Here is a 25,287-nt window from a genome sequence, read left to right as displayed (position 1 = left end):
ATATTTAATTGGAATGATTTTGGAAAGTAACATCTAAAATTCATGAATTATTTGCTATGTATTATTATTTCCTTTAGAAAAACATTCTAATGATGGGAAAAATAGATTGTCTTAATGTGTTTTTATATTCAAACCAAATATGTTTAACTCAGAATTTGAGTTCCTCATTAACAACCAATCTTGACCTTGACTAAAACACTTAATATATTAGGAAATGTGGTAGCTGTATATTGTACTTCCTACCTTGTGCAAACTAGACATGTGTAATTAATGAGTATATATATATATATATATATATATTTACATATGTATTCTATATATATTATATACTTGTCATTATATACTTGTCATACTGGTCGACTATTTAATAAGATGGAAATTTTTTGTTTTGACAGTTTTCATTAAATCAGAAAATATGTCTACATATTAAATTCTCAAATATTTCAGTGAACTGAGATATTTTTATTGTTTACATTATTTTTAGTTTGATTACCAACATAAATGCTAAACACATAAATATTTTGAAGTTTCAAATTCCAGTTAGCTAACATACAGTTTAATATTAGTTTCAGGGGTACAATTTAGTGATGCAACACTTCCATACAACACCCTGTGCTCATCACATCAAGTGTCCTCCTTTGTCCCCATCACCTATTTTACCCATATCCCCATCCAACTCCCTTATGGAAACCATCAGTTTGTTCTCTATAGTTAACATTCCATTTCTTGATTTGCCTCTCTCTTTTCTTTCCTTTTACTCATTTGTTTTACTTCTTAGATTCCATGCACTAGTGAGATCATATAGTATTTCTCTTTCTCTGATGTGTTTTGCTTAGCATTATACTCTCTAGCTCCATCCATGTCCTTGCAAATGACAAGATTTCATTCTGTTTATGGCTGAGTAGTATTCCATTGTATGTATGTACCACATCTTCTTTATCCATTCATCAATCAATGGACATTTGGGCTACTTACATAATTTGGCTATTGTAGATGATGCTTCCATAAACATTAGGGTTCATATATCCCTTCAAATTAGCGTTTTTGTATTCTTTGAGTAAATACCCACTAGTAAAATTGCTGGATCTTAGGGTAGTTCTATTTTTAACTTTTTGAGGCACCTCCACATTGTTTTCTAGCAGGGCTGCACTAGTTTGCATTCCCACCAGCAGTGCAAGAGTTTTGTCTTTTCACCATGTCCTCACCAACACCTGTTGTTTCTTGTGTTCTTTATTCTAACCATGCTGATAGGTGTGAAGTAATATCTCATGGTGATTTTGATTTGTAGTTCTCTGATGATGAGTGATATTGAGTAGCTTTTCATGTGTTTGCTGGCCATCTGGATGTCTTTGAAAAATGTATATTCATATATTCTGCCAATTTTTAAGTCGAGTATTTTTTTGGGGGGTGTTGAGTTTTATAAGTTTGTTACATATTTTGGATACTAACCTTTTATCATGTATGTCATTTGCAAATACCTTCCTTCATTCCATAGGTGGCCTTTTAGTTCTGTTGATTTTTTTTCCTTCACTGTGCAGAAGATTTTCTACTTTGATGATATCCCAATAGTTGGATCCCAAGGCATCCTAATTGTAAAGGAAGAAGTAAAATTGTCACTGTTTTCAGGTGACATGATACTAGATAGAAAACCCTAAAGACTCCACCAAGAAATTATTAGAATATATGAATTCAGTATAGTTTCTGAATACAAAATTAATATTTACAAGTTGCTTATATTTCCTTTTTTTTTTAAAGATTTTATTTATTTAGTTGACAGAGAGAGATCACAAGCAGGCAGAGAGGCAGGCAGAGAGAGAAAGGAGGAAGCAGGCTTCCTGCTGAGCAGAGAGCCCGATGTGGGGCTCGATCCCAGGACCCTGGGATCATGACCTGAGCCGAAGGCAGGGGCTTTAACCCACTGAGCCACCCAGGCACCCCCACAAGTTGCTTATATTTCTATACACTAATAATGAACTATCAGGGAAATCAAGAAAATCATCCCATTTACAATCTCATCAGAAGACTAACATACAGGGCACCTTGGTGCCTCAGTCAGTTAAGCACTGCCTTTGGCTCAGATCATGATCCCTGGGTCCTGGGATTGAGCCCCCATTGGCCTCCTTGATCAGCAGGGAGCCTGCTTCTCCCTTTGCTCACCCCTCTGGCTTGTGCTCTCTCTTGCTCACTCTCTCAAATAAATAAAATATTAATGAAAAAAAAAAAAAAGAAGACTAACATACATGGGAATAAATTTAGCCAAGGAGGTAAAATACCTATATTCTGAAAACTATAAAACGCTGATGAAAGAAATGGAAGATGACATTAAAAAATGGAAAAATATTTCATGTTCATGGATTAGATGAAGCAATACTGTTAAAATGTCCATACGTCCCAAAGCAATCCATAGGTTCAATGCAATCCCTATCAAAATACCAATAGAGTTTTTCACAGAACTAGACAAATAATCGTAAAAATAATATGGAACTTTAGAAGACCTTGAATAGCTAAACAGTCTTAAGAAAGAACAAATCTGAGTATATCACACTTCCTGATTTCAAACTATACTACAACTTTTTAGTGATCAAAACAGTAGATTTTGTTATAAAAACAAGCATGTAGATCAGAATGGAGAGTCTAGAGATTTACTACAAATACATGGTCAGTTGATTAATGACAGAGAAAACAGAAATATACATTGGGGAAAGGAGAGTCTCTTCAATATTAAAGGAAAACTAGACCATTATCTTCTACTGCACACGAAAACCAACTCAAAAGGGTTAAGACTTTAAGGTCTATAAAGATACTGGAAGAAACATAGGTGCTAAGCAACTTGACATTGGTCTTAACTGATGTTTTTTGGGTCTGAATCCAAAGGCAAGGGAAACAAAAGGAAAAATAAATGGGATTACACTAAACTAAAAGCTTCTGCATAATGAAGTAAATCAAGTAAACAAAAAGGCAATCTACTGAATGGGAGAAGGTATTTGCAAATCTATTATCTGAATATTCCAAAAAAGGGATAATTATTGACTCATGCAACTCCACAACAATAACAAAAAAAACTGATTAAAAAATGAGCAGAGGATCTGATTAGACATTTTTTTCCAAAGCCTTACAGATGGCATACAAGTACATAAAAAGATGTTCAACATTAGTAATCATCATGGAAATACAAATCTAAACCACAATCAGATATCCCTTTATACCTGTCAGAATTCCTGTTGTCCAATAGACAAGTGTTTGCAAAAGTACTGAGGACAGGGAACCCTCATGCAATGTTTGTGGGAATATAAATTGGTACAGTCACTGTGGAAAAGAGTATGGTAGTTCCACAAAAAAATTAAAAATAGAAGTACCATGTGATCTAGGTATCTTTTTAGTATATATCTAAAGAAAGTGAAATCAGTATCTCAAAGAGATATTTGCACACCCATGTTTATTGTAGCATTATCTTTTTTAATTTTTAATTTTTTAAAATAAATGTATAATATATTTTTATCCCCAGGGGTACAGGTCTGTGAATCGCCAGGTTTAACACACTTCACAACACTCACCATAGCACATACCCTCCCCAATGTCCATAACCCCACCCCCCTTCTCCCAACCCCCCTCCCCCCAGCAACCCTCAGTTTGTTTTGTGAGATTAAGAGTCACTTATGGTTTGTCTCCCTTCCAATCCCATCTTGTTTCATTGATTCTTCTTCTACCCACTTAAGCCCCCATGTTGCATCACCACTTCCTCATATCAGGGAGATCATATGATAGTTGTCTTTCTCCGCTTATTTCGCTAAGCATGATATGCTCTAGTTCCATCCATGTTGTCGCAAATGGCAAGATTTCATTTCTTTTGATGGCTGCATAGTATTCCATTGTGTATATATTACACATCTTCTTGATCCATTCATCTGTTGATGGACATCTAGGTTCTTTCCATAGTTTGGCTATTGTGGACATTGCTGCTATAAACATTCGGGTGCATGTGCCCCTTTGGATCACTACGTTTGTATCTTTAGGGTAAATACCCAGTAGTGCAATTGCTGGGTCATAGGGCAGTTCTATTTTCACATTTTGAGGAACCTCCATGCTGTTTTCCAGAGTGGTTGCACCAGCTTGCATTCCCACCAACAGTGTAGGAGGGTTCCCCTTTCTCCGCATCCTCGCCAGCATCTGTCATTTCCTGACTTGTTGATTTTAGCCATTCTGACTGGTGTGAGGTGATATCTCATTGTGGTTTTGATTTGTATTTTCCTGCTGCCGAGTGATGTGGAGCACTTTTTCATGTGTCTGTTGGCCATCTGGATGTCTTCTTCTGTCTGTTCCTGTCTTCTGCCCATTTCTTGATTGGATTATTTGTTCTTTGGGTGTTGAGTTTGCTAAGTTCTTTATAGATTTTGGACACTAGCCCTTTATCTGATATGTCGTTTGCAAATATCTTCTCCCATTCTGTCAGTTGTCTTTTGGTTTTGTTAACTGTTTCCTTTGCTGTGCAAAAGCTTTTGATCTTGATAAAATCCCAATAGTTCATTTTTGCCCTTGCTTCCCCTAACCTTTGGCGATGTTCCTAGGAAAATGTTGCTGTGGCTGAGGTCGAAGAGGTTGCTGCCTGTGTTCTCCTCAAGGATTTTGATGGATTTCTTTCTCACATTGAGGTCCTTCATCCATTTTGAGTCTATTTTCATGTGTGGTGTAAGGAAATGGTCCAATTTCATTTTTCTGCATGTGGCTGTCCAATTTTCCCAACACCAATTATTGAAGAGGCTGTCTTTTTTCCATTGGACATTCTTTCCTACTTTGTCAAAGATTAGTTGGCCATAGACTTGAGGGTCTATTTCTGGGCTTTCTATTTCTTCCTGGTTCAGTTGTGGTAGTTTATATGTCTCTAGGAATGCATCCATTTCTTCCAGATTGTCAAATTTGCTGGCATAGAGTTGCTCATAGAATGTTCTTATAATTGTCTGTATTTATTTGGTGTCAGTTGTGATCTCTCCTCTCTCATTCATGATTTTATTTATTTAGGTCCTTTCTCTTTTCTTTTTGATAAGTCTGGCCAGGGGTTTATCGATCTTATTAATTCTTTCAAAGAACCAGCTCCTAGTTTCGTTGATTTGTTCTATTGTTTTTTTTGGTTTCTATTTCATTGATTTCTGCTCTGATCTTTATGATTTCTCTTCTCCTGCTGGGTTTAGGGTTTCTTTCTTCTTCTTTCTCCAGCTCCTTTTAGTGTAGGGTTAGATTGTGTACCTGAGACCTTTCTTGTTTCTTGAGAAAAGCTTATACCACTATATATTTTCCTCTCAGGACTGCCTTTGTTGTGTCCCACAGATTTTGAACCATTGTGTTTTCATTATCATTTGTTTCCATGAATTTTTTCAATTCTTCTTTAATTTCCTGGTTGATCCATTCATTCTTTAGAAGGATGCTGTTTAGTCTCCATGTATTTGGGTTCTTTCCAAATTTCCTCTTGTGATTGAGTTCTAGCTTCAGAGCCTTGTGGTCTGAAAATATGCAGGGAATGATCCCAATCTTTTGATACTGGCTGAGGCCTGATTTAGGACTGAGGATGTGATCTATTCAGGAGAATGTTCCATGTGCACTAGAGAAGAATGTGTATTCTGTTGCTTTGGGATGAAATGTTCTGAATATATCTGTCATGTCCATCTGGTCCAGTGTGTCATTTAAGGCCTTTATTTCCTTGTTGATCTTTTGCTTGGATGATCTGTCCATTTCAGTGAGGAAAGTGTTAAAGTCCCCTACTATTATTGTATTTTTGTTGATTGTGTTTCTTTGATTTTGTAATTCATTGGTTTATATAGTTGCCTGCTCCCACATTGGGGGCATAGATATTTAAAATTGTTAGATCTTCTTGTTGGACAGACCCTTTGAGTATGATATAGTGTCCTTCCTCATCTCTTATTATAGTCTTTGGCTTAAAATCTAATTGATATGATATAAGGTTTGCCACTCCTGCTTTCTTTTGATGTCCATTAGCAATGGTAAATTCTTTTCCACCCGCTCACTTTAAATCTGGAGGTGTCTTCAGGTTTAAAATTAGTTTCTTGTAGGCAACATATAGATGGGTTTTGTTTTTTTATCCATTCTGATACCCTGTGTCTTTTGATTGGGGCATTTAGCCCATTAACATTAAGGGTAATTATTGAGAGATAGGAATTTAGTGCCATTGTATTGCCTGTAAGGTGACTGTTAGTGTATATTGTCTCTGTTCCTTTCTGATCTACCACTTGTAGGCTCTCTCTTTGCTTAGAGGACCCCTTTCAATATTTCCTGTAGAGATGGTTTGGTGTTTGAAAATTCTTTCCGTTTTTTTTTTTTTGTCCTGGAAGCTTTTAATCTCTCCTTCTATTTTCAATGATAGCCTAGCTGGATATAGTATTCTTGGCTGCATTTTTTTTCTCATTTAGTGCTCTGAATATATCATGCTAGCTCTTTCTGGCTTGCCAGGCCTATGTGGATAAGTCTGCTGCCAATCTAATATTTTTACCATTGTATGTTACAGACTTCTTTTCCTGGGCTGCTTTCAGGATTTTCTATTTGTCACTAAGACTTGTAAATTTGACTATTAGGTGACAGGGTGTGGACCTCTTCTTATTGATTTTGAGGGGCATTCTCTGAACCTCCTGAATTTTGATGCTTGTTCCCTTTGCCATATTAGGGAAATTCTCCCCAATAATTCTCTCCAGTATACCTTCTGCTCCCCTCTCTCTTTCTTCTTCTTCTGGAATCCCAATTATTCTAATGCTGTTTTGTCTTATGGTGTCACTTATCTCTCGAATTCTTTCCTTGTGGTCCAGTAGCTCTTTGTCCCTTTTTTACTCAGCTTCTTTATTCTCTGTCATTTGGTCTTCTATATCACTAATTCTTTTTTCTGCCTCATTTTATCCTAGCAGTGAGAGCCTCCATTTTTTATTGCACCTCATTAATAGCTTTTTTTATTTCAACTTGATTAGATTTTAGTTCTTTTATTTCTCCAGAAAGGGCTTTTATATCTCCTGAGAGGGTTTCTCTAATATCTTCCATGCCTTTTTTGAGCCCGGCTAGAACCTTGAGAATCATCATTCTGAACTCTAGATCTGACATGTTGCCAATGTCTGTATTGATTAGGTCCCTAGCCTTCGTTACTGCCTCTTGTTCTTTTTTTTGTGGTGAATTTTTCCGCCTTGTCATTTTGTCCAGATAAGAGTATATGAAGGAGCAAGTAAAATACTAAAAGGGTGGCAACAACCCCAGGAAAATATGCTTTAACCAAATTAGAAGAGATCCCAAATCGTGAGGGGAAGAAAGGGGATAAAAAGGGGTTCAGAAAGAAAAATAAAAGAAACAATTAAAAAAAGAAAACGAATAATGAAAAAGTATAAAAAAGAAAAAATATATATGTATTAGATAATCTAGTTAAAAATATTAAAAAAGAAAAGGGTAAAAGTTTAAAAAATTTAGCAGAAGAAGATAAAAAAAAATTGAAAAAGAAAATAAATTAAATTAACTGCAAGACTAAAGAATCATGGGGAGAAAGCTATGAGTTCCGTGCTTTGCTTTCTCCTCTGGAATTCTGCTGCACTCCTTGGTAGGTGAACTTGGTCCTGGCTGGATTTCTTGTTGATCTTCTGGGGGAGGGGCCTGTTGTAGTGATTCTCAAGTGTCTTTGCCCCAGGCGGAATTGCACCGCCCTTAGCAGGGGCTGGGGTGAGTAATCCGCTCGGGTTTGCTTTCAAGAGCTTTTGTTCCCTGAGCACTTTCCGTAGAGTTCCGGAGGATGGGAATACAAATGGCGGCCTCCTGGTCTCCGGCCTGGAGGAGCCGAGAGCCCGGGGCCCCACTCCTCAGTGCACCCTCAGAGAACAGCTCTCAGTAACTCCCGTTTGCCTGACCTCGCGCCGCGCTCCGAGCTCACCGAGCCTGCGACCAGTTCAAGGTAACCCCGAGCTGTGATCTTACTGTCAGCTCTGTCTCTGTAGCTGGCTTTCCCGTTCTAATACCCGCAAGCTCTGTGACACTCAGACACCCCTGATCCTTCTGTGACCCTGTGGGACCTGAGGCCATGCTGACCCTGCTTGGGCTTCACCCTGGTTCAGCCTCTGGAGTGATGTCCCTCAGCGGAACAGACTTTTAAAAGTCCTGATTTTGTGCTCCGTTGCTCCGCCGCTTGCCGGGAGCTGGACCCTCCCCCCAGGGTCTATCTTCCCGTTGCCTTGGATTCACTTCTCCGCCAGTCCTACCTTTCAGAAAGTGGTTGATTTTCTGTTTCTAGAATTGCTGTTTTTCTTCTCTTCGATCTGCCGTTGGATTTGTAGGTGTTTGCAATCTTTAGATAAGCTATCTAGCTGATCTCCTGCTAGCTGAAGTAGTCTCAGCCTGCTACTTCTCTGCCATCTTGACTCCTCCCCCCTATTGTAGCATTATTAACAATAGCCAAGATAAGGAAAAAACATTAATTGTCCATCAATGAATGTTTGGATAAAGAAGATGTAGTGTGTGTGTACACAATGGAATATTACTTAACTATAAAAAAGAATGAAATTTTGCCACTTGTGGCAATGAAGATAAATAGGCCTTAAGGGTATTATACTAAGTGAAATAAGTCAAAGACAGACAAATACTGCATGATTTCAGTTATATGTGGAATTTACAGAGCAAATCAAACATAAAAAAAAATAGAACAGATCTCCTACTCACAGATGCAGAGAACAGATTGCCAGAGTGATTGCCAGAGTGAAAGAGGGATTAGTGTGGATGGGAGCATGTGGCAATGGGTGAAGGAATCTAAGAAATAAAAACTTCCAGGGATCCCTGGGTGGCTCAGTCAGTTAAGTGTCCTACTTTTTTCTCAGCCCAGGTTTTGATCTCAGGGTTGTGAGTTCAAACTCCACATTGGGCTCCATGCTGGGAATGGAGCCTACTTAAAACAAAACAAACCAAAGCAACCAACAAAACAAATAAAACCCCAAAACTTAAAAAAATAAACACAAACTTCCAGCTCTAAAATGAATACATCATGGGGATATAATGTACAACACAGGGAATATAGTCAATAATATAGGCAATAAACTTATAACAACCTTGTAAGATGACAGATAGTAACCAGACTTATTATGGTAACAATTTTGCAATGCATAAAAGTGTCCAGTTACTATGTTGTATACCTGAAATTAATATAATATTATATATTAATTACACTTCAATAAATAATAAAAGAAATGCCTATTTCTTGAATGCATATAAGAATAGCATTTACTAGGCTGTCCCATATATTGATTCAGTCAAACCGTATGACTTAAAACAGCTCCCTTTAGTATCAGTTTTATATTCAGGATAGGATTGGAGACTGCTTCTTGCTTTGAAAATAAAAACAAACAAAAGACTCTGCTCTAATTCCATTATGTAGGAGAGCACAGACCTGTGGTGAGTCAAGGCTATATAAAAGCAAGCACTTGGTTTTATTTAACGAATTCATTGCCGGGGGCAGGGGCCAGCATGCTGCCCATATCTCAGAATGCTGGCTTCTTTGTTATTAAGGCAACAGTCTTAGAATCCTTGTAATAAAAGTTTGAACAAAATTCCAAAGCTCTCTAATCATCCTGGAGTTGACAGATGCACTGATATAACATATGCCAGTCTGGAGCCCCAGTTATGAGCTCCTCAGTTATGGTAGATTACATTAGTGGAGTTTGAAACCGTTTGTGCTAAGTGAGCCCCACATTTTGATTACTAGTACTAAAAGATTATTTTAAAGGTAAATTTCAGTGTTTGTGTAATTATTGCGGGTCATTTATTTTGGAAACCTCAAATCACAGAGGCTTATCTTAGCTATTGCATTCATTCATTCAGTACTCTAATTTTGACCCAACTGATGGCAAGGTTTTCTCCACCTTATCCTGTAAATTAATAACAAATTAACCTTGCTAAAAATATATTTTTCTCATCTTTCCTTTTGCTCGTAAGTCTTCAGCATATGTCTCCCATGCATCTAATCTAGCTCAGACTCCCTGATCCCTCAGGCCACCTTGGATCCCACCTCATCTCTTACCACTCCAGCAAGACAAGCTTTCAAAATATTTTCAATGAAGTCCTTTTAAAGCTTTCAAGTTATAGTTAGTGCTGAATTGGTGGTAATTAATGCCAGTATAAAAATGAAGTATAATGGTAAAAATATTTAGTCAAAGATTAACAGAGAATTTTCTAGAATGTACTGTCTGTGTGACCTTGAGCTAATCATATACATTCTGCCTTGCTTTCTATAATGATGCAATTATGTTGGATGATTTTGAACACATTCTTTAACATCTTTGAAAAAAAACTTCAGTAATCTCACTGCTTATCTAATTTGTGTTTGTTTTGTATTCTTTTACATATACTTGAATATGTGAATCCATATACAATCACTGAATTAACATAATAAGATTCTTCTTCTGGCACTGGTGTTAGATGGGGAATTTTTGCAACTGATGGACAGAGCTGTGGTATTGTGAGGCAGTGTTTCTTATTATATTGCTTTTGTTGGAGTTAGTGAGTAGTGTAATCCTGAAAGCAAAATAAAATGTGGAGCTAAACACACTGCCTCTCATATTTACAGAGGGCAGGCATTCATATTACTTCACATTACGCATAACTGAAGTTGTAAATTACTGCTGTAACGTTTTGATGATTCAACAGTTAGGGTGTGTCGTTGATCATAGAACTGGTGTTGACAGAGCATACCACAGTAGAACATATGCTAATTGCATATGGCTTCATATGAGCTCTTAAAAATAGAGGAATGTGAAATTTGTTGGATCCGCTATCAGAAGTTGAAAATTCTGGGTTGTGGATTTCATATTTGACCTCAAGAAATGGATAAGATTAGTTGGAGATGTAGCAATATTTGCAAGGTCTATATGACCTTTACATAGCAAGAACTATTGAAACCTGTTTTTCCAAATGTTTATATGTATGCACACTGACATTTAAACTGGAAACAATGGGATATAAATCTTCTCATTAAGAAGGTGCCACTGACTGATCATTATTCTTGAAGCAGTGTTGTCCTTTTTCTTGCATGATAAGTGCTTCTTTAAAAAAAAATTCTCTTGCTATTTATAAAATGCATTATTCTGAGATCCTAACCGAAGTTAGAAGTATCCTTTTGGAACTTTAATTTAGACAAGTTTAAAAACCTGTCAGAACATGGTCACTGGTGGATGTTTCATTGCTGTTCAGAGCTCTGCTGTGAGTTAGGTCTGGATTGAGGGTATGATTGCAACCCATTACCTTTATTATTTATTACCATCTCTGGGTAATGCTTAAAGGTGGGAGATACCAGTACTGCAGTTTAGAATGTGCAATCAGTCAGTCATTCAAGCAGTATTTAGAGAGAGTGAGATACCTTTGTGTCAGGAGTACACTAGTGAACAAGACAATTTTTACCCTGATGCTGATTAAAATCTATGGGTTTTTAATTATTTCTGGATTTCTCAATTTTCCAAAGGCATACTGAAAGGCCCTAAAACTACCAGTATCCAGGAGCACCTGGGTGGCTTGGTTGGTGAAGCATCTGCCTTCAGCTCAGGTCATGATTCCAAGCTCCATGTCAGACTCCCTGGTCTTTGGGGAGCCTGCTTCCCTCTCTTCCTCTGCCCCCCTCCCTGGCTCATGCTCTCTTGCTCTCTATCTTGAATACATTAAAATTTAACAATCAAAAACAAAACAAAACAAAAAACCTGCCAGTATCCAAAACTTGTCTCCATCTCTTTCCTTGCTTGTTTTTCATTCCTAAAGTCCAATGTCCCCCTTTGGTAGGAATGTCGACTTTTATACTCACTTAGAGTCTAACCCTTTTAAAATTCAAAGCAACCTTAATTACTATCCCACATTGCCAATTAGGATAAATCCGAGTAACCTTCATCACTGTATTTTGCTTTAGCACTAACTAATTTGGTAAAAGCATCTGTGGTAAACCCCCAACTGGAGTCATAAAGATCACTTCTAATTGTTTCCATTTTATTTTTCTCACCTCATATCGTTGCTCTTCTTCCTTTTGTCTTTTCTCACAAACATGATTTGACCCATCATGGTCTCTGTTCTTCCCGAGACCACTGTGGAGACACATAGATCATATGTGGCTCCACCTCTAATTATAGTTTGCTTGCGCTGGTTCTGATTTTAATGCCATTGTCCTAAGCAGGGATCCTAATATAGGGCAAAAATTGCAGTCATCTCCCCCACATAAGCGTAGTTTCAGCCTTGACTCTTGAAAAATATTTTACCTTGACTCAGTAAGTTGATGACTTACTTCAACCTTATGAGAAAGACATGGGAGAGAGACAGAGAAATAAATAAATAGGTAATTGCTCACAGAATGTAGTACTGACAAATATTCAGTATTCCAGGAGTCCCTTTTTTTTCAGTTTTAGGTTAAAATAGGAATCATTAATTTCTTAGACCTTCAATAGTTATTTGTGTGTAAAATATTAAGTAATAAGCAGTACTAATAGCAATAAAATGAGATTAATTTTTTAGAGAAGTCCTTGGTACTTTTGGTATTTAAAAAGAAAAAAAAAAGGCACCTGGGTGGCTCAGTGGGTTGAGCCTCTGCCTTCGGCCCAGGTCATGATCTCAGGGGCCTGGGATCGAGCCCTGCATCAGGCTCTCTGCTCGGCAGGGTGCCTGCTTCCCCCACTCTCTCTCTGCCTGCCTCTTTGCCCACTTGTGGTCTCTCTCTCTCTGTCAAATCAATAAATAAAATCTTGGAAAAAAATAAAAAAAGAAAAAGAAAAAATATGTAGTAATTCTTACACTATGAAAATATTAGAATTATAACTTAATATTGGTAATGCATTCAGTACAATATTATACATTTACTTCATATTCAATAAATGTTCACTGTCAGTAATTGTTATAGTTTCTTTTTCAGATTTAAAAAAATTATTCAATTATTTGAGAGAGAGTGCAAATGGGGGAAGGCACAGAAGGAGAGGTAGAAATTGAATCCTCAAGCAGACTCCCTATTGAATGGGGAGCCCTATATAGGACTCAATCCCAGGACCCTGAGATCATGACCTAAACCAAAACCAAGAGCGGGTCACCCAAGCATCAGAGCTGCCCAGGTGCTCCTATTTTTTAGATCTTTAAGAAAAGAGGATTAACATTAAAATATTGTTATAAGTCATACCTTTTTAAGATACTTGGAATATTAAAGTTATAAATCAATCTTAGTTTGGGTGGCAAAAGTCCTTGTTTTTTTAAGCCAAGATATTAAAAATTTGAGGTTATTTTTAAACAAAAAGTAAAGCCAACATTTTATTCATGTATTTTTTGTGGTATCTATAACTTATACAGTAAAAGAATGCAGTGGTTATTATATTTATTCTTTCTGTTCAAACTAATAGTTTATTCAGCTATTCCCATTGGAATTACTGTTGTTTATATATCATTCCCTTATTTCTGCTTGTATTTGCTCTCTTTTTATGAAGACCAGCTATTGACCATATGATTAGATACTCTTGGTATTTGTTACAATTTTTCTAGGTGATAACAAGCATAATGGTGGGCCTTTTGCTGCTATTCACTTTATTTCCAGGTACCTAAGATGAGACTTTGTCTTTATTTATTTATTTATTTATTTATTTATTTATTTTTATTTCCAGCATGACAGTATTCATTATTTTTGCACCACACCCCGTGCTCCATGCAATCCGTGCCCTCTATAATACCCACCACCTGGTACCCCAACCTCCCATCCCCCGTCCCTTCAAAACCCTCAGATTGTTTTTCAGAGTCCATAGTCTCTCATGGTTCACCTCCCCTTCCAATTTCCCCCAACTCCCTTCTCCACTCTAAGTCCCCATGTCCTCCATGCTATTTGTTATGCTCCACAAATAAGTGAAACCATATGATAATTGACTCTCTCTGCTTGACTTATTTCACTCAGCATAATCTCTTCCAGTCTCTTAAGCCTCACCATCGTCTGGGAGTCCCTGTGTTTTCCCTTCTTTGGGAGGAAGTTGATTATAATTGCCTCAAAGTATTAAAGAAGCAGAAGGACACACTGGGGTAATTCATACCAGGTTGGACAGAGAATATGGATACGCTGTGCACTTCCTGTCCTCAGCCTTGGTGATTCTCCTCTGCTATGCTAGTGGCTAGAGTGGTGTGGGGTTGTCATTCTTTCTCAATGTTGTTTCCTGTTCTCTTGCTGGAGGATAAACTCTGAACCTTAATTTACTCAGATCTACCACTGTGTTGCTCAAAAGCCAGTTTGGGCTTTGAAAAAAAAAAAAAAAAAAGACCATTTGCTTTTTCTTGATATTTTCAACCCTTGAGCAAAAATCTTTTTTCTTTTTAATACCTGCTAATAATATCTGAAACAATGAGAACCAGAAAATAGGAATAAAAAAGCAAAAGAAAAGCATAAGCATTATTGCACCAGAGACATAAACCAAGTATAGTGTTGTACAGGGCAGGATAGAGAAAGTATAGCCTCCTTCCATCACCTGTAGCTACTCTCCATTTTGGTGGATGATTATAAAGCTATAGTAAAGAAAATCATATGGAGCCAGATCATTTACGCATGTATAAAACAAACTCTCAGCAGCCCCAAGATATATGTCTTGAGACCTTTGCAAATCTCCAAATTTGCAAATACCACTAAACCATATAATTCCCCTCATAAAATTCAGTAAAGTATAACCGAACAGTTACAGACCCCTATCAGATCCTTAATGATTGTATAAAGTCAAGTCATTTATAGAGGTATTAAAGTCTGTCACAAAACACCCCCACACAAATACACACACACTGTATCACCCCCACATAAATTTCAACCATAAACTCACCTGAATTCAAAGCTCTGACAGCTCAGCCATAAAAAAAGAATGCCATTTGCGACCACATGGATGGATCTAAGGGAAATTGTGCTAAATGAAAAAAGTCAGAGAAAGACAAATACCGTATGATTTCACTTATATATGGAATCTAACATGTAAAACAAATGAATGAACAAACAAAAAGCAAAACCAGACCCATAAATACAGAGAAAAAATTGAATGTTGTTAGAGGGGAGGGGTGGGGGTGAGCAAAAAGTTTGAAAGAGAATGGGAGATACAGGCTTCTAATTATGGAATGAGTAAATTGTGGGAACAAAAGGCACAGCATAGGAAATACAGTCAATAGTATTGTAATAGTGTTGCATGGTGACAGACAGGAGCTACACTTGAGAAAAGCAGAGCATAAAATATAGAGCTGTTGAACTACTATGTTGTATGCCTGAAACTAATGGAGTATTGTGCATAGACTATATTTCACTAAAAAAAAAGGAACACTGTGACATAAATAATGGTAATAGTTGCTCTGTAATATGTGTCTGGCATATATATTCTCTGCATACCATACTTTTTGTCTGTGCTTTACAATTTGTTTCTTATTACTCCTTACTTGTTGAGCTGTTTCCTTTCAAGTAGAAATGCTCAAGTAACAGTCTGGCCCTACATGCTTATTGTTATAGAACTAAAAATGCTTCCTAATGTTCTTTGTTCAGCTCATGCTGAATTATGTTTGACCCCCTCGCTGAACTAGTACCTCTCTCTCCTGTCACTGAATGAGAATATATCCCCAAGACATTGTTTTTCTCCTCAAGTCTGCATTCATTTGGTATTTGTTGACTCGTCTTATTTCACGTTAACTGCCCTTCACCTTTGTTAAACTTCTGACTCTTACTTAATCAGATATTGAATATTATACTCAGTGAGATAGTTTTGTAGGTTTCTGTTTTCCTGTTTAAGTTTTCTCTAAAGAACATAATGGGCTTGGATCATTTCAAGAAACAAAACACTGTACTTTTAATAACCCCAAACTTTGCTGGTCCAAGAATCATCTTTTATGTAAAACACTTTACTTGTATATCTTTGTATTGGCAACATTATCAACTGTCCTTAGAATAAGCAGAGGTTGGAGAGATAGCAGAGAGATGAATGGTGGTTTATTTGTCTCAAAGGAGGGAAGTTTCCTTTAAATCAGGGGATCACTGAGATAAGGGCAGATCTAGGCTGCTTTGAGAAAGAAAAGGCTGGAGGGGTCATTTTGGATCCCTCACTAGACTAAGTGACTTATGTATGTATCTCAATAAAATAGCAGTATTCTAGATATAGTAGAACTTTGATATTTCTTGATATTTTGATGTTTCTCAAGAATAGTCAGACACTTTAGCATTAAACTCAATGTCAAGGGTATTTATGTCTGGAAAAAAAGTGACTAATTTGGTTGTTCATAAAGCGCTAATATTTACTACTGAAAAGATCTGTCAATATCATGTTGTATATTTTATGTTAACTAAAAGCTATGTTGCTGATTAAGCTTATAATAAGTTCAGGAGCTTTAACTAGGAATTCCATTCGAATGGAATCTTAGGACTTGAAAGAGTTTTCGTTAAATAACCTAGAATGCATGATATAAAAATTGAGAGATTTAGGTGGTTTTTTGAACCCATATTGGTATATTAAGTTATTTCATGTCATGAATTTACATTTGGTAAAACTGAGTCTTCGAATGAGATATTAGAATTTGATGTAGCTTTGTTGATGTGGAATTTGTTTTTAAATCAACAATAACTTACTTGATCCTCTTTTGCTAAAGTGCACTGGGATTTCAACTAAAATGCAAAATAGAGAAGTAAGAATTATTAACTCAAATTCTCAGCAGCTTTATGTGGATAAGTTCACAAGGGGCCTATGGAACAATATATGTTAGTTTTATTTTCTGTTGTGGCAAAGAATAAAAAGTAGTCGTTTGCCAGCCTCTAATAAGTATTATAATTTTTTTTTTTTTTTTGTAATGGTGTCTTCTGAGCATGCTTAGAAACCTTTCTGGTTCCAAGTATTAGCCACAGGGTGGATTGAATTCATCTTCTGTACCTGTGACAGTAAGGATCTAGGCAAAAATCAGAAAAACAGTAGGCATATAAATAGACTTCCCCAGTCTACGATCGATTCTCTAGGGAACATAGAAAATCTCTAGACCTAGCCTAGAGGCTTCCTTAGCCTCAGAGGTCAATGATACATCAAACGAGTAGACAGTCTGAACTGGGTACACCATCCTGGTTGTCACACTTGTTGTTTTCACCAAGCCATCATTTCCTTCCTATTTTCTACATAACTTTTCTGTATTCCATGGTTGCCCTTCTCACATTTCTAGACCTCTGTGGCCACAAGCTCCTGTTTGTCCATTATGTAGGCTTAAGTTTTAATTGAATGCATTATGAAATTATTTTCAAAGAATTTGTCATTACTTTTCCATGCTGGAATACCAAACCTATCCTGCCACGGTGCAGCCTTGTTCTCACAACCCATGACCATAAAGAGAATACTGCTTGCTCCTTCTTTCTTTTACTGCTAACTTGTTTGAATATTGATTAGTTTGCAGCTGTTTTTGAATTAATATACATAAAGGAATTTTCTTGATCTTTACAAAAATGCATATGTTCAAGATTCACAATGAAGGGAAGTAGTGTACATAGGAAAAAGAGAGTAAACCCCTCAACTTCAACTCTGATTCCATTGATTTTTTACTTTGTTCTTAAGTGTATTTTACTGTTTCATTGTTGAACACTCTAACCCTAGAGAAACTAGGACTTTGTCTTGCTCCTTAATGTTATGTGTGGTCACAGTTATGCCCTGGTCAAAATTCTAAGATATGACTTTATCATAGGTAGTAAAAATTTAAAAAAAATACATAAGTAAGGAAATAACAACAAACTGGATGAATTTTCTGATGAAATATTATTTACCTCGAAGGTCTTAAAATCCCATCCTTCCTAACTCATGACATGCATTCCTGAGGTGACTGTGCTTCTACCATCATATTTATCATTTGGCCTCTTAAAAGATGCAAGTCTCACTCACTGCCAAACTTTTGATATTTGGTTCTTCTTTTTAGACTTATCTAGCAGGCGTGGGACCTTATCCATGGACTGAATGGTGTATTTCTTCCAGGAAAAAAACCTGTATATTAGGCAATTTGTTCTAGCAGAATAAGATTCAACAGCTATACACATACACACACACACACACACACACACACACACACACACACGTGTGCCAAAATCTGTAATATGTTAATGGTTCCTTCAAAAATTGTGCTAAATATTGTTATTCTTTGACCTTTTACAGGCACGGCACCAGTGTGAAAGTCCATAGAATGGATTTTAACATATTTTTTCACTTGATAGATTAGGCTTGAGAGAAGATTTTAAGCACAAGATTATTTGTATACAGACTTTTGTTCTCACATGTTGGTGCAAGTTGTTAAAAGAAAATTAGGACTTCAGTGTAGTTTTGAATTGTAAGTACTTTACACATCAATTTCATTTTCTTAGAAATCCCTGTTTCTCAGAAGTACATATTGATATCATTCTTAGTACTTTGGGGGCATAAATTAAATTTAACTTTGTAAACAACTTCTCATAAGGTTATGTTGCTATTATTATAATTGTGCTGATATTCTATCACTTGGTTTCATATTCATCTCTTTTTTTTGTTTGTGCATTTTTATTTGGTAATGTTTATATCAGTACACTGAAACTAAATTTTAGAGGCCCTAGATGTCATTCACTTTGATGTTATTAGTTTATAATAAAAGAAAGACATGCAAATTATTTACATGATGGAAGATTTCACAGCTTCACTGTAATGGACGGCTTCACTTGATGCCATTTCGATAATGATTTATTTCAGTCTGCATACTTTCCAGAAATGTCACCATCTCTAAATAAGAAACAATCCTTGTCACGTAGAACTACTTTCTTGCCTCCGTATTCTGGGAGAACTTGATCTCCAAATTTCACACCAACAGGTGGAAGTTCTCCACCCTTTCCTCTAGAGCCTGATCCAACAGCTACTAGTGTTGCTTACCATACTTTTCCTTGAGATTTTTCTGGAAGCATAATATCTCCTCTGGTTACAGTTTTAGCTGCCTTCCTTTCAATTCAAACTCCTGTTTGTAAACACCTGTCCCGGCATGATTCTGGCTTCTGCAGTCTCTGAGGAGACTGGCAGTCCAACCCCTGGGACCATGTGAATGTGGGACTATGTTCATTTTTTTATTCGTCTTTTTATAAAGATGTCTCATTAGCATTATATAATAATAGTGTTATGAATGGTGCATTGAAGTCTAACCATTCACTTAAAGGGGTAAAGACTATATATAAATTAAAATCTAACTAGCAACAAAGGAAAATAATAAATCCACAAAAAACAAGATTTCATAACTCAAAATCTATGCTCAAATAATAAAACAAAGCAGTTTTCTATAGAATGAAAAAAATTATTTTCTAACTAGAGTAAGGTCACTTTTGAATCTGAAACAATGCATGTTGATAAGGCATTATAATTGAAAGTATTGCCTTTAACAAAGAAAACAAGTGTATACTAAATAAACAGGATTCTTTATTAGGAATGAATAAAGAATTCTCAAAAGGACATAGTAAACACTTGAATTAGTTCTTAAGGATAGGTCATGGCCACCTGTTTTCTTATTTAAAGAGAGCTATTTTGGGGCACCTGGGGTGTTCAGTCGGTTCAGTGTCCACCTTTGGCTCAGGTCATGATCCCCGGGGTCTTGGGATCAGCCCTGCATTGGGCTCCCTGCTCCGTGGGGAGCTTGATTCTCCCTCTTCCGCTGTTACTCCTCCTGCTCGTGCTCCCCTTTTTCTCTCAAATAAATAAATACAATCTTAAAAACATAAAGGGAGCTATTTTATTTATGTTATGTTGACTATGATGAAATAAGTCTCACAAATAAAATGATTGAGAATATGAGAACTTTTACCATACGCGCTCATATGACGGGTATTAAGGATTGCACGGAGCACTGGGTGTTATATGCAAACAATGAATCACAAAACACTATATCAAAAACTAATGATGCACTGTATGGTGACTAATACAACACAATTAAAAAAAGAATTGTTATATCAGTTTATGTTTACAACGTGGTGTAGTCATCCCCTTTGTTTTGCATCTTTATCAACTAGCCATTGACATGGTTAATTTTCTTAATTTGATGAGTGTGAAATTGCATCTCATGTTAATTCCCTTTTTTTAATGATACTAGATCTTTTACATTCATTGGCCTTTGTATTTGCTCTTCTTTAATTACCTGCTTTTGTCCTCTGCCAATGTTTTGATTGAGTTATGGCTCTAGTTATTTCCTTTTATGTATTCTGTTAAAATAGTCAAGTTTTACTCTACTTTTACATATCTTAATAAATCTGCACGTCACTCTTAGTGATGTTTTTATCCATAGATTTTTTTTTCTTACTGAAGAAGCAATTGTCCTAACATAATTTTTAAAATCTGTCTTTTCCCTACTTACATATGTATAGTACTACCTCTACAGTATATCAGGATTAATATATACATATGTATTCCTCAACATTCTTTTCTGTTATTTGCTTCATTTGACAATTCCTTTGTCAACACCATACATCTCTATTAATGTAGATGTGTAATTAGCCTTGACATGTGGTAAGACAGAGCACCCTACCTTGTTCTTCACAATTTTCTAAGATAGCCTTAGTCACTTGAGTGTATATGAATTAGAGGCAAAATTGATAAAAGCCCCCATTTTAAAAAAGTGTTTGAATATTTATATGGATTATATTAATTTGAGAGAAGTGGCATTTTAAGTTTTTTTTATTATTATAATTTTGCCTGATTCCATTGCTTGCTCTTAACATTAATAAAAACTGTTTATTTTATTTATTTATTTTTTTAAAGATTTTATTTATTTATTTGACAGAGAGAGAGAGAGAGATCACAAGTAGGCAGAGAGGTAGGTAGAGAGAGAGGGGGAAGCAGGCTCCCTGCTGAGCAGACAGCCCGATGCGGGGCTCGATCCCAGGACGCTGAGATCATGACCTGAGCCGAAGGCAGAGGCTTAACCCACTGAGCCACCCAGGCACCCCAATAAAAACTGTTTAAAGCTCTGGATTCACTTTCCATCTTGCTGAAATATAGCTTTCATGAATTCTTTCAGAGAATATATGGAGGTAATAATCTTTCTTAGTTTTTGTCTGAAAATACTCTGATAATAGTTGTGGTTCAAATTGTAGTCAGCGCATTTTTCTCTCATACTCTTTTGAACATATTATTTTCTATTCTTATTTTCAGCCACAAAGTCACAGCTGATTAGATCTTTTGCAGTGTGATAATCATTTTCTTAGATAAAACCTGCTTTTTCCTAATATAAGTCTTCAGATGTGTTCCTTTATCATGATGTTCTGCAGTTTTTCTACAATGTATCTGGGTGTAAATTTATCTTTTTCCTGCTTGGAATTAATTCATAGTGCACTTAGAACTGAGTGCTCTTGTCTATCTTCAGTTCTGTAAAATTATCAGGTACTATTTTTAAATTTTGTTTTCTGCAATTCCACACAGTCCCTTCTTTAAGAACTCTTACTTTTGGATATTAGTGGCTATTTTTCACATCTTTCAAATTCTCTCTTTTTAATTGATTTGCTTCCCCGAGTTCTGTTGTCTATGAGTTCTTCATTATTATCCTTCTAGCTCACTAACTTTATCTTTTGTGAAATCTAGATATTCTATCATGTTTAATTTTTTAATTGACTCTTTTACTACATTTGCCATTTCCAATATTTATAGTCAGTTTCTTTCTCATAGGTAACAAATTATGCTATGCACTTTCTCCCTGCTTTTATTTTATAACTCCAAATTCTTTTTTTATTGGATTTTCTCTTTTAATTTTATTACTGAAAATTCTCAACATATCCTTTTAATTTCTCAGACACTTCTGTGAGAACAATTTCATCTCGACTGAATCCAGGGCTCCATCATTGTGCTCCTGGTTTTGGTGTTAGTGGTGAATTTCTATCTTTTTTAGGCTTGTATTTGATCACAGGTTTCTGGATCCTTTCAGGTTAATACATTTTTGTCATTATTTTTGTTATTTCTTTTCCTTTCTTTATTCCTCCCTTTATTCCTATTTATTGCTGTCCTCATCTGTGCAGTGAAATAGCAGTCTAGATATAGATAATGGACCAGCATGTTGGGGTGTCTGTTTTTGCGGTGATAATTAAAGTTATTGAGGGCTCAGTGCTCAAGTCAGTTTCTTTGGGTTTTTTTCTGCCATCGCGGTATGTCTGTCTCTCTCTCTCTCTCTCTCTCTCTCTTCCCATATCTCTAGTTTAATAGTTTTCTATAAAGATAGAGCCTCAGGAGGCAGGTCAGCAAAATTTTCCAGTAATTTCTTCTTTCAAGAATGATTACTGGGTAGACCTTTACTTTAACCTGTGACTTCAAGCAGTGATCTTAACTCTGGTTCTTCTCTCATATGTGGACTCTTAGTGAAGGAGCCTAAATGCAGGGACACTGTCAGTCTGGGGAAGAGAACCTTTCAGGACTGCAGCTGGAGTGTCTGATCCACAGCAGTGCCAAGTTTATGTCTAAGCCCTGCTGTGTTACTGTGTGAATTTTTTTCTCTTTTTTCTCTTTTTATGTTTTCTAGATCAGTGCTCTGTATTTTAAACAGGTGATATGTATCAAGGCATGAAATTGTCATGTCATCTCAATTATAGAGGTTTCAACATTTCCTGTTTAATCAACTGGTATTCATTAACTTCACAAAGTCAAAATTAGACTCCAAAGACATAATGCTAATAATTTTTTTAAAGATTTATTTCTTTATTTGAGAGAGAACGTGCATTGAGAGGAGACACAGAGGGAGAGGGTGAAAGAGAATCTCAAACAGCCTCCCTGCTGAGCAAGGAGCCAGACGCAGGGCTCCATCTCATGACCCTGAGATCATGGCCTGAGCTGAAATCAAGAGTCAGACACTTAACCAACTGAACCACCTAGGTAACCCTATACTAGTAATATGTTAATAAGAGATTTCCTTATGTTTTATGAGGCAACATACGTGTATTGTTCTGACATACTAAAATTAACATAAAGTTTTCTGTTTTGTCTCTATCTCTCTAGCCAAGAGACTAGTATCCAAATTTAAAAGTGTTGTTTGATAATTTTGCAGGAATTTGAGTTAGTACAGATAAACCTGGATTAAATGATTCTCCTCTGTGCTGTTTTTCTGTATCTACATGACCCTCTAGAATACGGGCTGTAGAGGGCTAGGAGTGGCCTTGTAAATGTATGCTTTGTTATTGTTGTAATTTTCTATTATATGAGTGTCACTTAATGTGATAACTGATAATTAAGCCCACAAATATTCATTGAAGGAATGAACATTGAGGGGTCTTGCAGGCATAGACAACTCGTGTACTGCAATGCCTTGAAGGCTATCATCAGCAAAATAGATGCGCAATAAGTATTTTTTTAATAATATGTATATAAAGTGATCAGCACAGAAAAACAGAATAGATTCTCTAAGAATATGTAACAATAAAGCAATCCTGTTTCATTTTTGACAGGCTTTATTATGATAATACAAAACATTTTCTTAATTCAGTAAGTCATTTGATAAATTTTCTAATAATACTGACATAAATATAATAGAAAATATTGATATAATATTTTGCATTTTCCCACAGTAATGATGTCTTAATGAACTACCTACCTGATTCAAGATTCATTATTTTTCTCTAGTCAGTTTCCTGCTTTTAATTCTTTGATGGTGTTATGAAAAGACATAGTTTGAAGGCTTTTCGGTAGGACAATGCCATTGTCATGTTATTGAAAATTAACTAGATAAAAGAATGTGAAAACGCATTCCTGTTCAGTCTTGGGGTTTGGGGACTGTTTCACTGTTTCTTGAAGAACTAGAAAACAGCATGTTAGGAAAACAAAAATTATTATTGCTTTAAAAAGTATTTGCCCAGTACACTCCTTCATAGGAGTATGGCCAAACCCAGAATACTAACATCCAGTACTGGCAGGATGTGGAACAACAGGAATTCTCATTGTTTCCTGCTGGGCACACAAAGTACAGCCACTTTGGAAAAGTGGCTTCTTAATAAACAAAATGTACTTGCATAAAAAAAATTCTTACCATATAAGCCAGTAATTTCACACCATGATATTTACCTGAATGAGTTGAAAACATGTCCAGAGAAAAACCTGCCCACAAATTTTTATAGCAGCCATATTCATAATTGCCAAAGGTTTAAGCAAACAAGTCATCCTTCAGTAGGTTGATAGATGAATAAACTGAGTCCATCCAGACAATGGGACTGTATTCATCACTAAAAAGAATTGAGCTGTTAAGCCACAATAAGATATGGAGGAAACCTAAATGCATATTACTAAGTGTAAGAAGCCAGTCTGAAGAGGCTACATACTTTCTGAGTCCAACCACATGTCATTCTGAAAAAAACAAAACTGTAGAAACAATAAAAGGATAAGTGGTTGCCAGGGTTTGGAGGAAGGGAAGACTATGTGGCGCACAGAGGAATTTTAGAGCAGTGAAGCTACTCTATGATACTGTAATGGTGGGTATGCATCATTATACTCTTCTCAAAATCTGTAGAATGTACAACACCAGAAATGAAACCTAATGTGAACTACAGACTGTGGGTGATCCTTTATCACTATAGGTTCATGCCCTCTAACAAATGTACAACTCCAGTGTGGGATCTTGATAGTGCGGTAGGCTGTGCTGTGTGGGGCAAGGGATACATGGGAAATCTCTCTATATTCTTCTCAATCTTTCTGTGAGCCTAAAACAACTGTAGAAAAAAGTCTACTTAAAAAAATATTTACCAGCACAAAACATGTTGTTTTAAACCCAGTATTAAAACATGCACAGTACAGTAGCCTATGCCCATGAGTGTACAATAATTCCTTTAAAACTGCTTGTCTTCAAACATGTATATTTTTTGAATAATTTTTTTCATTTTATTTTATTTCTTTTTAGTGTTCCAGAATTCATTGTTTCTGTACCACACTCAGTGCTCCATGCAGTACGTGCCCTCCATAATACCTACCACTGGGATCACCCAACCCCCCACCCCCCTCCCCTCCAAAACCCTGTTTAGTTTCTCAGAGTCCACAGTCTCTCATGGTTCATCTCCCCCTCTGATTTCCCCAAACTCACTTCTCCTCTCCATCTCCCAATGACATCTGTGTTATTCCTTATGCTCCACAAATGAACAAAACCATATGATAATATATTTAAATAAGATTTGTCCATATAATAGCAGGTATTTTATTTTGCCTTTCTACATATATTTAATATGATAATTAATTCAACCTGGTATTATTCTGGCTGATATTCAAAGCCTCGTACCTGTTTGTTAATTTGTCACTTGTTCCTTATACAACATCTTGGCTATTTAAT

The 25,287-nt window shown here is 36.2% G+C and overlaps 1 long non-coding RNA gene across 1 annotated transcript; it reads right to left on the bottom strand.

Annotated features, from left to right (window-relative positions):
- Positions 1–1,472: 1,472 nt before the first annotated feature.
- Positions 1,473–14,238, bottom strand: LOC116582707. The gene is made up of 3 exons (XR_004282501.1): positions 14,052–14,238; positions 12,002–12,286; positions 1,473–1,586 (listed from the first exon to the last, which is right to left on the bottom strand). It is a non-coding gene; the product is annotated as an uncharacterized LOC116582707 (long non-coding RNA).
- Positions 14,239–25,287: the final 11,049 nt, after the last annotated feature.

Source organism: Mustela erminea, chromosome X, assembly GCF_009829155.1.
Source record: "Mustela erminea isolate mMusErm1 chromosome X, mMusErm1.Pri, whole genome shotgun sequence".
Taxonomy (NCBI): Eukaryota; Metazoa; Chordata; class Mammalia; order Carnivora; family Mustelidae; genus Mustela; species Mustela erminea.
This window is presented reverse-complemented; position numbering and strand designations above follow the sequence as displayed.